At 40.0% G+C, this 14,408-nt stretch overlaps 1 pseudogene; it reads right to left on the bottom strand.

Annotated features, from left to right (window-relative positions):
• Positions 1 to 7,066: 7,066 nt before the first annotated feature.
• LOC138149278 (mitochondrial import inner membrane translocase subunit Tim22 pseudogene) lies at positions 7,067 to 8,729 on the bottom strand (annotated as a pseudogene).
• Positions 8,730 to 14,408: the final 5,679 nt, after the last annotated feature.

Genomic DNA, 14,408 nt, shown 5'->3' with positions numbered 1-14,408 from the left:
CTGTGTGTGTGTGTGTGTGTGTGTGTGTGTGTGTGTGTATAGAGAGAGAGAGAGAAAGGGGGGGAGAGAGAGATCAAGAAAGATTCCCCATAGAAAGTTACACTTGAGCTTTGAAAGAAACCAAAGGTCCCCCCCCCCCCCCTAAGCCTGTCATCATAGTGTTCAGGGAGGTCCAGCACCTCTTGTGTGAAGACTGTAGAGTCCTTTTTGGGGGATTCTTATCTATCTTTGGTGTCCATCTGGTACTCAACTTTCACCTGTGGCTCCAAGAAGCTGCAGCATGTGCAGGGGTCACATGCTGGTAAAACTGTCTTGGTAGACAGGTTAAACCAGGTTGAGAGTAATCAAAGGCCTCAAACTCATCAATGAGTTAGAGGAATGTCTTCTCTGGCAGAATGAGTGAATGAGAACAATTTGTTCCAATGGCCATGAAGGTGACTGAAGCGTACTTCTATATATGTGCTTTACACTTTGGAGCACTTAGAGCTTGGTCAGACATTGAAGGTGCCAGCATCAGCATCCAGGGCTTTTGCCAGTCCTGACTTTTGTTTTGCCATTAGACTTTGATAACTCTGGAATAGAGGGTAAGGCTGAGGACTCTGTGCAATTCTGCCTTGCTTAAATCCAGTTCACTGCTGGAGTCAAGATATCACCCCATGATGTCATTGGTCCTTTTTGAAAATGTAGAATGAACAGCAATAGGAATCCTGGCTGAACTCCTACAGATGTGATGAAAAGAAAATAGTACATTTTTAACTGGCTTCTAGGTCATTCTAATCCTCTGACCAATGGGATTTATTGAACTCTTCCAGTAGGAGCTATCTGCAATCCAGAAAATGTGACCTATGTGCGGATTGCTACATTAAAAAAGGGGCATGCCTGACCATGGTCCCTTTAGATACACCCACTGAGGAAGCTGGTAGCTCATAAACTATCTAAGAAAATTTTGCCTGCCAAGTGAACGGTTTCAAATCCCTAGCCCAATTAAGGCTATTCGAGGGGCTACCCTCTTGGAAGTAGCTGAGCACCTCTCTCACTCTGTCCTCCTATTTTTTAGAGCAGGGGGACTTTGGCTGCTGGTGGGGAGAGAAAGAGAAAATATGTAAGCAGGAGCCATGAGAGGTGGTAGAAAGAGGGAAGTACCTCAGATGAGGTCAAGGACACATTAAGTAAGGATGAGACAGACTTACCTCTTGGCTTCCAGAAATTTTAATAGGCAAATTCAACTCCAAATATATGGGAGAAGAATCAGAGGGGAGAGGGGAGGGGAGGTGAAGGAGGTGAGGGGAGAGGAAGCAAGTGAGTGCTTCAGAAAGACAGAGAGACAGAGAGAGAGAGAGACAGAGAGAGAGAGAGAGAGAGAGAGAGAGAGAGAGAGAGAGACAGAGACAGAGAGACAGAGAGAGAGACAGAGACAGAGAGAGACAGAGAGACAGAGAGAAAGAGAAAGAGAGAGAGTTTCTAGGTAGGCTTGGCCTTTGCCTCTACTCTTGTTCCACAAGTGATGACCTACCCATGGTAAGAAGTAGTTGAAAGGACCAAGTCTTGTTTGCAGAGTTCTTGAGTCTTTAACATAAGAACTGAGGCTACTGGATGGAATCAATTTACATTATCTGCAGAAAACTGTGCTGTATTGTCTACATACTTTTCCTTTCTTGGACATACAATACCCATAAGAGTGGGAGGTAGGCAGTGCTGAGCAAATGGACCTGTGCTAGAAGGATTAAGAATAACAGAAGAAAAGGAAAAAGATCAGTGAACACTTGAAGCTAAGAAATATGAGGTTTTGTTTTTGTTTTTTTGGAAGAAGGCAAACGACTCCCTGAAAAATCTTGTCTTCCAAGGAAGGATGAGTCAATCCCCAGGGGTTAGCTAGTCAGAGATTATCCAGTAAAGGTCAATCTGTGAGGTACTGAATACTCCCTCCCTGATAATAATAGCTCAGTAGTCTTTCTGGGGTATATATCTAAGATTGTTTTTTTTTTATTAATTTGTTTGTTTGCTTTTAGTTTACAAGATTCAATTCCACTATTCCTTGAGTTTCACATTTTGTCCCCCTCTCTGCAACCCCCCCGCCCCCCATGGCGACATACAGTAAAGTATAGGATCTGTAAATACTTTCACATTATACATTAGTCAGGTTATAAAGATGGATTGTATCAGATGGAATGAAAAATGGTAAAGAGGACATAAAAGGAAAGGAAAAAGATCAGGTATTTGCTTCCATTTGAATATAAACTCAGTTCTTTCTAGTTCTTTCTCTGGACTCACACATTTCTCTCCATCATGAATCTTTTGGGATTGACATATCACTGCATTGCTGAGAAGAGTCCAATCTATCAAAATTGGTCATCACACATACGTTGTGTCTGTAATTGTGTACAAATTTCTCCTGGTTCTACTCTTCTCACTCAGCATCAGTTTGTATAAGCCTCTCCAGGTAAATATGAAGTTCATCTGTTCCTAGTTTCTTATAGCACAATAGTATTCCATAACATGCATATACTACAACTTGTTCAGTCATTCACCAATTGATGGGCACCTGTAATGTAATGCCAAGCAAAGGCAACTTCCCAGGTTCAAAATACCAGCATAGGTGCTCTCTATTTTATTCAGTGACAAACCAAGAACAGAGAAGATCAAAACATGACATCATTCAAAATACAGCATTTACTAAGTGTGATTAAATAATCTCCAAGGACTACCCCACCCCAGGATCTTCCAGTCATTCAATCAATTACAAAGTCCCTGTTCTAAATACTACTCCACCCCTAGGCTATACCTTAACTAAGTCCACCACAAAGCCCCTCTTCTCAAATGGAGATTAGTTTCCAAACATAAGGTCAAAAGTTCCCCACCCCTGGATCACAATTGAATCTACCCCAGAGTTACATCAAGTTTAAACACAGCACTTAATACCCAAATGGAGGTCTTTTCTTCATCTTGACACGAGGCAAGTTCTCAGCAATCTTAGTTCCTGGGGAGAGGGCTTTGCTAATGTGTTCAGGGGTTCTAGGACTGTTCTACAGACAGAGGATAAATTCATGAAGGGACTGGCAATGTATCTTATGGCCTTGCTAAGCCTTGTCTCCCAGGATTTCTGTAAACATCCAACAAGAAAATCCTTCTTCAGGGCTTCCGAACCAACAGAAAGGTTCCCAGACCCCTGCAACAACAGCACTGTCCTTCACCAGTGGACAGTATTCACTCTGTCTGCAGGACAGTCTCCAGACCCCTGCAACAACAGTACTGTCCCTCACCAGTGGACAGTATTCACTCTCTGTCTGCAGGACAGTCTCAGGGCTTCTTAGCGAACAGCCAGGTTCCAGGACTTCTTCAACAAAAGGACTGTCTTTCACCAGTGGACAAACCTGGCAAAACAACATCAAAACAGACAGACAAAGTACCAGCAAAACAGCCATGTCTCCTCAGTCCTTGGCAGCTCAGGGGGCAGGTCTCAAAAGTCCAGGGCAATTCAAAGCGGCCACCAGCAATTCTCTTAGTCTCTCTCTCTCCACAAGGTGCTGCTTCCAAAAAGATCTTCCGCCTCTCTCTAGTGTCTCTCCAAATCTACATCACTAGCTCCTCCCAGTTCAGGACTTTCTTTTCACATCAACAAGCCCATCCCACAGGTGGGATTAACAAACTCTGGGTTTTAACACAATCAATTTGAAAACCAAACCAATACAGGGGAATCTTTAATTGCCATTACTATCACAGCACCCCCTTAATTTCCAATTCTTTGCCACCACAGAAAGAGCTGCTATAAACATTTTTGTACATATGGGTCTTCCTCCCACTTCTATGATCTCTTTGGGATATAACCCTAGGAGTGGTATTGCTGGATCAAAGTATATGAAATTATTTATAGCCCTTTGGGCATAATTCCAGATTTCTCTCCAGAAAGGCTGGATCAGTTCACAACTTCACCAGCAATGCATTAGTGTTCCTATTTGCCCACATCCTCCCCAGCATTTGTCATTTTCCTGTTTTGTCCTCTTAGCCAATCTGACTGGTGAGATGTGGTACCTCAGAGTTGTTTTGATTTGCACTTCTCTAATCAATAGTGATTTAGAGCATTTCTTCATGTGCTTATAGATATCTTTAATTTCTTTCTCTGAAAATTGCCTGTTCATATCCTTTGACTATTTATCAATTGGGTGATGACTTGTATTCTTGTAAATTTGACTCAATTCTCTGTATATTTTAGAAATGAGTCCTTTGTCAGAGATATAGGTTGTAAAAATTCTTTCCCAATTTCCCACCTCCCTCTTAATCTTTTTAAGTTTACATTAAGTTTACATTAACATTACATTTAAGGTTACATTAGCTTTGTTTGTACAGAAGCTTTTCAATTTCACATAATCAAAATTATCTATTTTACATTTTATAATGGTCTCTAATTCTTGTTTAGTCATAAAGTCTTTCCCTCTCCACAAATCTGACAGGTAAACTATTCCTTGTTTGCCAAGACTGCTTAGAGTATCAACCTTTATACCTAGATCATGCACCCATTTAGACTTGATTTTGGCATATGGTGTTAGATAATGGTCTATGCCCAGTTTCTGCCATACCATATTCCAGTTTTCCCAGCAGTTTTTGTCAAATAGTGAGTTCTTATCCCAAAAACTAGGGTCTTGGGGTTTATCAAACAATAGGTTACTATAAATATTGATTTCTGAATCTTGTGTGACTAATCTATTCCTTTGATCCACTCCTCTATTCCTCAGCTTTCCAAGTAGTTTTCATAACTGCTGCTTTAAAATACAGATTAAAATCTGGCATAGCTAGTCCACCTTCCCTAGCATTTCTTTTTATTAATTCCCTTGATATTCTGGACAGTTCATTCTTCCAAATGAATTTTGTTACTCTTTTTTCTAGCTCTATAAAGTAGTTTTTTGGTAAATTAATTGGTATGGTACTAAATATATAATTTAATTTAGGTAAAATCGTCATTTTTATTATATTAGCTCGACTCAGCCATGAGCAATTGGTATTTTTCCAATTAGTTAGATCTGATTTTATTTGTGTGAAAAGTGTTTTGTAGTTGTGGTCATATAGGTCCTGGGTTTGTTTTGGCAGGTAGATTCCCAAATATTTTATAATGTCTACAGTAACTTTAAATGGGCTTTCTCTTTCTATCTCTTGCTGTTGAATTCATTGGAAATATATAGGAATGCCGAGGATTTATGTGGGTTTATTTTATATACTGCAACTTTGCCAAATTTATTTATTGTCTCAAGTCGTTTTTTAACTTGATTTTCTAGGATTCTCTAAGTATATCATCATATCATCTGCAAAGAGTGATAGCTTGGTCTCTTCTTTGCCTAATTTGATTCCTTTGATTTCTTTTTCTTCTCTAATTGCTACTGCTAACATTTCTAGTACCGTTTTTCCCCGATAATAAGACCTATCCCGAAAATAAGCCCTCCCCTTACTGTGTAAGATTCCTCTAAAATAAGCCCTCCCCCGAAAATAAGCCCTATTGAGATTGCTACTGTAGTGAAGGTGATCCCCTGTGCTACACGCTACATTACGGTACCCTCTGTATGCACCGTCCTCCCCCCCATGAAACGCATGCCGCGCTCCGAGCTGCATCCAATCAGAGCTGCAGCAGTAAGCGCATCATCCTGTTCTTCCCCAGTGATTTGCTTATTGAATAAAGGTACATTTTTTTGTTCACATTTACCTGTTTATTAAAATTGCTGTCAATGTTCATTAAAATAAGCCCTCCCCTGAAAATAAGCCCTCTGGTGTTTTTCTGTCCAAAAAAAATAATAAGACAGTGTCTTATTATCGGGGAAACACGGTACCAGATTGAATAAGAGGGATGATAGTGGACACCCTTGTTTCACCCCTGATCTTATTGGAAATGCTTCTAGCTTATCCCCATTACATATAATATTTCCTGATGGATTTAGATAAATGCTACCTATTATTTTAAGGAAGGATCAATTTATTCCTATAATTTCTAGTGTTTTTAATAGGAATTGATGTTGTATTTTGTCAAAAGCTTTTTCTGCATCTATTGAGATGATCATGTGGTTTCTGCTAGTTTTATTGTTGATATGATCAATTATACTGATGGTTTTCCTAATATTAAACCATCCTTGCATTCCTGGAATAAATCCTACCTGATCATAGTGTATTATTCTTAAGATAAGTTGCTGTAGTCTTTTTGGTAATATTTTATTAAAAAATTTTGCATCTATATTCATGAGGGAGATTGGTCTATAATTTTATTTCTCTGTTTTATCTCTTCCTGATTTAGGTATCAGTACCATATTTGTGTCATAAAAAGAATTTGGTAGGACTCCTTCTTCACTAATTTTCCTGAATAGTTTGCAGACTATTGGAATCAATTGTTCTATAAATGGTTGACAGAATTCACTAGTAAATCCATCTGGCTCTGGAGATTTTTCCTAGGGAGTTGACTGATGGCTTGTTCAATTTCTTTGTCTGAGATGGGGTTATTTAAGTAATTTACTTCCTCTTCATTTAATTTGGGCAACTTGTATTTTTGTAAATATTCATCCATTTCCCTAAGATTGTCAGATTTATGTGCATACAATTGGGAAAAATAATTCCTAATTATTGTTTTGATTTCCTCCTCATTGGAGGTACATTCACCCTTTTCATTTTTGATACTCAATTTGGTTTTCTTGTTTCTTTTTTAAAAATCATATTGACTAAGGGTCTATCAATTTTGTTGTTTTTTTCATAAAACGAGCTCTTATTTTTATTTATTAATGCAATACTTTTCTTAATTTCAATTTTATTAATCTCTCCTTTGGTTTTCAATATTTCTAATTTAGTATTTAGTTGGGGGTTTTGAATTTGTTCTTTTTCTAGGTTTTTCAATTGCATGCCTAATTCATTGACCTCCCTTTTCTCTAATTTAATCATGTATGCACTCAGGGATATAATACTTCCCCTAAGAACTGCCTTTAATACATCCCACAAATTTTTGTTTGTTGTCTCATTATTATCATTCTCTTTAATGAAATTACTGATTGTTTATATAATTTCTTGTTTGACCCACTCATTATTTTTTTTTTGAGTTGGTAAGGATATATTTTTTTGTCTGTGTTGTTTCAATTATGTAGATTATTATAAATGGATGTAAACCATGTGAGAGGAAAATGTTAATAAAAATGCAAAGCCCCAACAGTTGCACAAAACAGCCCTGTGGTGTGGACGTTTGCCTTCTCAGTGGCCCAGGGAAGACCTGGCAATATCCAGATGTGTTTCCTGAATGCTACGCCTCCCCTTCAAGTCAAAGATGGAGTCAAGGTTAATGAGAAAAGGCTTCTCAGTCCTCTTCCTGGATCTTGGTTGAGCAAGCTTGTTGGTGTTACCACCAGCCACTATGGTCTTGGCTAGAAAAGCTGGCGCTTTTTTATTGCCCCCACTGGTAGGATGCCAACTCCCCAAAAGTTCAGAGGGTGAAGGGGCCCCAAAAGTGGTTGGATGGTGGGTAAAAGGCAGGGGATCTTGTGTTTTCAAGCACACACAATGGGTTCTCTCTCTTAAATTTTCCTCGATTTTCTTCTGGAAGACAGAGGCTGTTCTTTGGCAAGGGCCAGACCTACTTTAAAGAGCTTCTTGTCTGTGAAGGGGCTGAAGCACAGTGTAGTCCCCAAGCTCCCGTCCACGGGTGCCAGAGGGATGATGCCGGCTCACATCAGGCCAGAGCTCACCCAGTACTGTGTTTATTCTGGAGAGAAGGAACAGATGTCTTTGAAAATTAGTGTTTAGTTTATGAGCTCATACTATAGATCTGGCCATCTAAAACAGGAAACCATTCATCTCCTCTTCTGATTGAATAGTCAATTCTGACAATGCTCAGTTTATTGAACCAGCTTCCACAGAGCTCATCTTCTCAAAGGCAATGGAGAATAGAGCATTTCATTGATTCATTAATAATGACATTCAGGGCCTCATGCCATGGCTGGGCTGGACGCTACTTAAGTTGGCTACGTGGTGTCCTAATGCTCTGACAGGTAATTGTATAGGATGAGGAAACTTGCCTCCGCAGTGCTTCCCAAAATGCTGTATGGGTGTCAGGGGTGCTGGAACCACTGTCAGCTCTTGTTTGCCCTGAAAGGAACCAGGAGAAGCTCCTCTCATCATAAGTAATAATCGATCGCAGCAGAGAAAGCAGCAAAACCTCCACAGCCGATGACCCCGGCCTTTAAACCAGTTCTAAAGCCAATGGCTCCTCCAGTGATGCAGCCGCTGAGGGTGCTGTTCTTCCAATCGGATTTTCCCCGATAAGATTCCACTAGACACTCCGTACAGGAGAATATGACGCCCACAATGGCAAAGTTTTTGGCATAGGACATTCCTCTCTGTCCCATATCTTTGAGAACCTCTCTTGCAGTTGGTGTTCGATAGGGATCCTTTGGGTCAAAGCCCACATTCGTATCAATGCCAGCAGTGAACACTCCAAATGCTCCTCCCAAGACAAATCCCCCGACGCAGGCCAGGGCGGCCTTGAAGGCGCAGCTCTCCATGGCCTTCTCGATCATCTTCTGCTCCTCGCTCTTGGCTGGGCTCGGGATCCCACCCAGCACGCCGGGTTTCAGGAGCCGCGGCTGCCGCTTGTCTCCCACCAGGTGCTGCAGGAGCAGGCTGTACTGGAGCGGGGCGTCGGCGGCCGGTTGGGGCGCCGAGGCGCCGGAGCTAGGAGCCGGGCTTGGCACCGCCATGACCGCCGGTGCCCCTGCCCGGCCTGACCCACTCATTATTTAGGATTAAATTGCTTAATTTCCAATTAGTTTTTAGTCTGTCTTTCCATGGCCCTTTATTGCATCATAATCTGAGAAAAATGCATTTAATATTTCTGCCTTACTGCATAGAATTGTGAGGTTTTTATTCCCTAGAACATGGTCAATTTTTGAGTATGTGCCATAAACCTCTGAGAATAAAGTATATTCCTTCTTATCCCCATTCAGTTTTCTCCAGAGAGCTATCATACCTATCCTTTCTAAAATTCTGTTCACCTCCTTAACTTCTTTCTTGTTTATTTTGAGGTTGGATTTATCAAGTTCAGAGAGAGGGAGATTAAGGTCTCCCACTAGTATAGTTTTGCTATCTATTTCTTCCTCTAATTCCTTTACCTTCTCCTCTAGGAACTTGGATGCTATACCACTTGGTGCATATATGTTAAGTAATGACATTGCTTCATTCTCAATGGTGCCTTCTAACAGGATATAGTTTCCTTCCTTATCTCTTTTAATTTGATCAATTTTTGCTTTTGCTTTATCTGAGATAAGGATTGCTACCCCTCCTTTTTTTACTTTAGCTGAGGCATGATATTTTACTCCAGCCTTTTACCTTTATCCTGTGTATATCTCTCTGTTTCAGATGTGTTTCTTGTAAACAGCATATTGTAGGATTATGATTTCTATTCCATTCTGCTATCCATCTCCGTTTTATGGGAGAATTCATTCCATTCACATTTACAGTTATGATTGTTATCTGTTTCTTTCCCTCCATCCTATTCCCTTCCCTATTAATGTTCATATTTTTCCCCTTCTCCCTCCCCCCCTTAATAGTTTTCCTTTTGACCCCCGCCTCCCTCAGTATTCCCTTATCAACCCCCCTCCCTTTTCTTCACCTTCCCCTTTCTTCCCTCCCTCCTAACCATCCCCCCCCTTATGTAGCCCTTTCCCCCTCCTACTGCCTGCAGGATATTTTTATACTTAATTAAGTATGTTATTTCTTCTTCGCTCGAAGAGTGAGAGGAACAAATCTCATGCAAATCTCCTGTCCCTCCCCTCTTTCCCCCTAAAATGCTACTTTTTGTGTTTCTTCTCCATAGAGTCCTATGCTTAACTGGTTGTTATTCCCTCCTTGCCCCAGAACCAATGAGGGAAAAGCTCATATGATTCTCATCTCCCTCCCTTCTTTTCCTCTGCTATATTGTTTTTATGCCTCTTTGTGTGGCATAATTTACCTTTTTCCACTTCATTCATTCCTCTTCTTCCATTACAGTCCCTTTGTAGCCCTTAATAAGATATTTTTAATCATCATTTTGTGTATTTTATACTCATACCCTCTACTTGTCTATAAACAGTTTGCTCTTATTAAATAGCAGGGTGTGTGTGTGTGTGTGTGTTTACTTTTCTATGTCACTCTTGCATCTCGTAATTGGAGGTTGAATTTTCCATTGAGCTCTGGCTTTTTCATCAGGAAGGTCTGGAACTCTGTTATATTGTTGAACGACCATTTCTTTGCCTGGAAGAATATGCTCAGTCTTGTTGGGTAGGTGATCCTTGGTTGTAACCTGAGCTCTTTTGCCTTCCAGAAAATTGTATTCCACTGCCTTTGATCTTTCAGTGTAGAGGCTGCCAAATCCTGTGAGACCCTCACTGTGGACCCTCCATATTTGAATTGTTTCATTCTGGCCACTTGAAATATTTTCTCTTTTACCTGGTAGTTCTATAGTTTGGCCACAACATTTCAAGGACTTTCCAGTTTGGGATGTCTTTCAAGAGGGGTTCAATGGATTCTCTCGATTTCTATTTTACCCTCAGGTTCTAGTATCTTAGGCTAGTTTTCCTTAACGAGCTCTTGGATAATGTTGTCCAGGCTCATTTTTTCATCATGATTTTCTGGTAGGCCTATGATTCTCAGATTATCTCTCCAGGATCTGTTTTCCAGGGTAGTTATTTTTCCATTGGGGTATTTCGCCTCTTTTTCTAATTTTTCATTCTTGTTGTTTTGTTTGACTAATTCTTGGTTCCTCATAGGGTTATTTGTTTCAATTTGGTTGATTTTTAGCAAATCATTCTTCTTGGTTAATTTTTGGTGCTCCTTTTCCATATTATATACTTTTCTTTTTAGAGAGATGTTTTCTTCATTATAATGTTTTTTTAATTCTGCAATTTTAGTTTTGAGAGAATTATTCATTTTGTCTTCTATGTCTCTCATGTGGTTTTCAAAGTTCCTTTTGAGCTCATTCAGGAGAGCTTTCTGTGCTTGGGACCCATTCCCTGTTGATGTTGTAGCTGTGGGTGTGGAGTCCACATTGTCTGCCTCTGAGTTTGGTTCCTGTCTCTGAGAATAGTAGGACTCCAGAGTCTTTGTAGTCTGCTTTCTACCTATTGTGAGGCAGGGCCCTTGCCATGCACTTCCTCTAGGGATCCCAAGCCTTTACTGTAGAGGGTTTTGCCCTGTGGCAATAGTTACTATGTTTTCAGGGTCAGAGGGGAGCGGGGGTTGGAGCAGGCGAGGTTCACTCTGTCATCCTGATCTTCAGAAGTCCTGATAAGGCCTTTTTAAAAAATTTCTGGGCTATGAGGTGGTAGCCCCAGGAGTATTTGCTGTCCCTGACAGGGGCCCCTGCATTTGGTTCTTACCTTGCTCTTTCCAGTCCAAGCCCTTTGGTGATAGGCCTGGTAGTGGCCCTTGTGGTTGGTGGGACTTGCCCTGCCCCCCCCCCCCCCGTTGATCAGGCCTCTTCTGGGCCTGCCTCTGCTTATCTCTAAGATTTTAAAAAGATTCTCCCAAGACTTTTTCAACTTGATGACTATTGCCCATTTTGGGTGTCAAAAGGACCTAACAAAAAGTTGCTAAGAATTGGGAAGTCTGAGACAAGTTACTTAAGATCTTATGGAGACAATGTTTTTATCACATCTAAAAATTGAAGGCAACAGCTTGAGAATTGAAAGGCAGCTTTGGGAAGAGAACAATTTGCTACAAAAATGGAATCTGAGAATTGGGTTTAGATTTATGGGCCATGGTTTAGAACATTAGAATAATGGGCCTAGTTAGAAATAGATTACATTTAAAAGAGCTGGAAAAAAGATATTTTCCTACAGTCTTACAAATCTAATCAAAGGAACTTTAGGCTGAGAAGGAAGGAGAGAGAAAATAATTATATATGTATACATATATGTATATACAAACACACCCATACACACACATCCACCAAGTTAGGTAACACCGAGAATATTCATAGTGTAGGGAGACTAGCAATGGGAGTGCCCATAAATTCACAGGCAAAACTTGGGAAAAACTAAAACAAAACAATGTTATATGGTGTTGTTTGTCTATATATAAATGTATGAAGTATGAGTAACATATCAGATGCAATAGCTATCTTAACCCGAGGGTGCAAATTAGACAGAGGTATTACCAGTAGTATGCTGACACATGTTTAACAACTGACTTTCCAAGCAAAGAATATATTTGTGACATACTTTTAAATTTAATAAATATTATTGACATTTTCTCCATTACTTTAAGTTTATATGAACACCAAAACAACAAATCAAATCCTAATTTATATCATTTGCTTACTTCTGAAGTGTGAGTGCTCATACTGAAAATTTAACAATTGGCTCTTGCAAGCCAGTTCAAGTTGGCTCCAGGATTTCTGGGTATCTATCATTCTTATCTGGCAGGACAGGACCCATGACTGGAATATGGCTTTGGAAATGAACCTTATAAAAAAAAAAGATAGGCAAAAGCCTGAGGAAAGGGGACGGGACTTTAGGGAAGAAGAGAAGTGGGAGAATAGAATCATATATTTAAAAGATATACAAATGTGAAGAATCTGAAGACAGAATAGTAGAGAACATTTAGGTGAAGGTCAACAGAAGAAACAAATATGATATCAGAAAATATTACAAGTCAACTCTGTGAAACAGAAAATAGATGTTTGGGAAATTGATCATAGATCTGCCATGATGGCATGGTATTGTAGTGATGAGGAACCTTCAATTATCTGAACATATCCTTGAGCTCTCACTCTTCCTCTCTTAGAAGAATAGTTAATTTTTCACCTACATTAATGATCATTTCATTGTTCAAAAGGCAAAAAAGGGGAGGAACCAATGAAGATAACTTGTATTTTTGATCTGATTATAACCAACCCCAGAAGACAACAAAAACTTTTAAAAGTTATATATGGGAGGATAAAAAAGAACAAGATTGCTATTTAGGATGCATGGGATTCTAATAATGGGCAATGGAGGGAAAGTGGAACTCTTCAAACCTTTTTTTTGGTTTTCATTTTCTCTGTCAAAGAGAATGAATTTTGTACTAGAAAGTACAGAACAAAAACAGTGATTAAGAGATTGATATCCAAGTTAAGTAGGCAGATACAAAGAGCGTGTCCAGCCGTCCTAGCTGACTTCAAATCACCAGGCCCAGATGAACTATACCCCAAATTATTGAAAAAATTGGTTGATGTAGTTGCTAAGTCCCTTTGAGTGATCTTTGAAAGATAATGGAGAATAGGAAAGGTGCTGTAGAATTGGATAGAGTCTTCATATCATGCCATATGAGGGTCAGAAGAAGGAAAGGAAGGAAGGAAATGGGCATTTATTAAGTGGTTACCATAGATACAAACAAAAGCAAAAATCTTGCCCTCAAGAAGCTTACATTCTAATGGGGAAAACACTATATAAAATAGAACTGAAAAGTGGGTATGTGGAGTTAATGAAGGTACCTAGTGTGGGAACATGACTTTGAAGACTAGAAAGTCAAGAATAGGGCTGTGAGGGATATGAAGGTAGACAGGCCTGAGCCTATTCACAAAATGTAGATTCCAGGAAGAACTCAAGGAATACTGTGTCTGGTGCTTAATGTATTTGCAAAGCAGTAGTATAACAAGGGGTCACATCCCCCAGGTTGTGGAGGACCTTATAATTTTAGCTTAAGCAGGTTAGAAATTATTTTATAGGCAAAAGGGAGTCATTGGATGATTTTCAGAATAAGAATTTCAGCATGGTCTGATATCTGCGTAAGAAATATCAACCTGATAGTGAGCGATATAAAGAATGAATCATAGAGAGATCAGAGGTATTGATACTGATGGAGTGCTAGTGATGGACCCCTAAAAGGAAAAGACCATGTCTGCTGTGGGGAGGGAGGAAAGGGGGATGGGTCAGGGTAAAGAAGCCAGCCAGTCAGTGTCTGCATTTGGTAAGCCAGCCCATCCTTTTATTAATAATTTTTACATGATCTGGAAATGCAAGGGTACAGGGTACAGGTCTGCCTTGAAAGAATTTGACCATGCAAGCCTTCTTTCAGTCCAAGTAGTGAGTTTTTTTATGAAAACAGTTGGGTAGGCAAGATTACTAGTAAATCTGCATTATTTGTGATGCCAATACAAGTGGGCCAGATTTTAAGAATCTGTGCATTTCATGAGGAAAAAATTGGTATGTTTATACAGAAAGACTGTGGGAAGATCTGGATGAGATTAACGAATGGCAAGTAACCTGGGGTGGACCAGGTGCAGACAATGAGGGTCACAATGAAAGGGCAGTTAAAAGGATTATTGACTGGGATGGGCAAGGTGCCTCAAGCAGATGCCAGATATCTGGGTTCAGGGACTTTAGGATCCAGGTCCCAAAGACATAGTCTTTTCCTTTTAGGGATCCATCAGCAGCACT

This window comes from Petaurus breviceps, unplaced genomic scaffold, assembly GCF_028583685.1.
Source record: "Petaurus breviceps papuanus isolate PSGF00001 unplaced genomic scaffold, PetGlider_PUasm1.0 90845, whole genome shotgun sequence".
Classification (NCBI taxonomy): domain Eukaryota; kingdom Metazoa; phylum Chordata; class Mammalia; order Diprotodontia; family Petauridae; genus Petaurus; species Petaurus breviceps.
The sequence above is the reverse complement of the archived record's forward strand: the minus strand, read 5'-3'. Positions and strand labels throughout refer to the sequence as shown.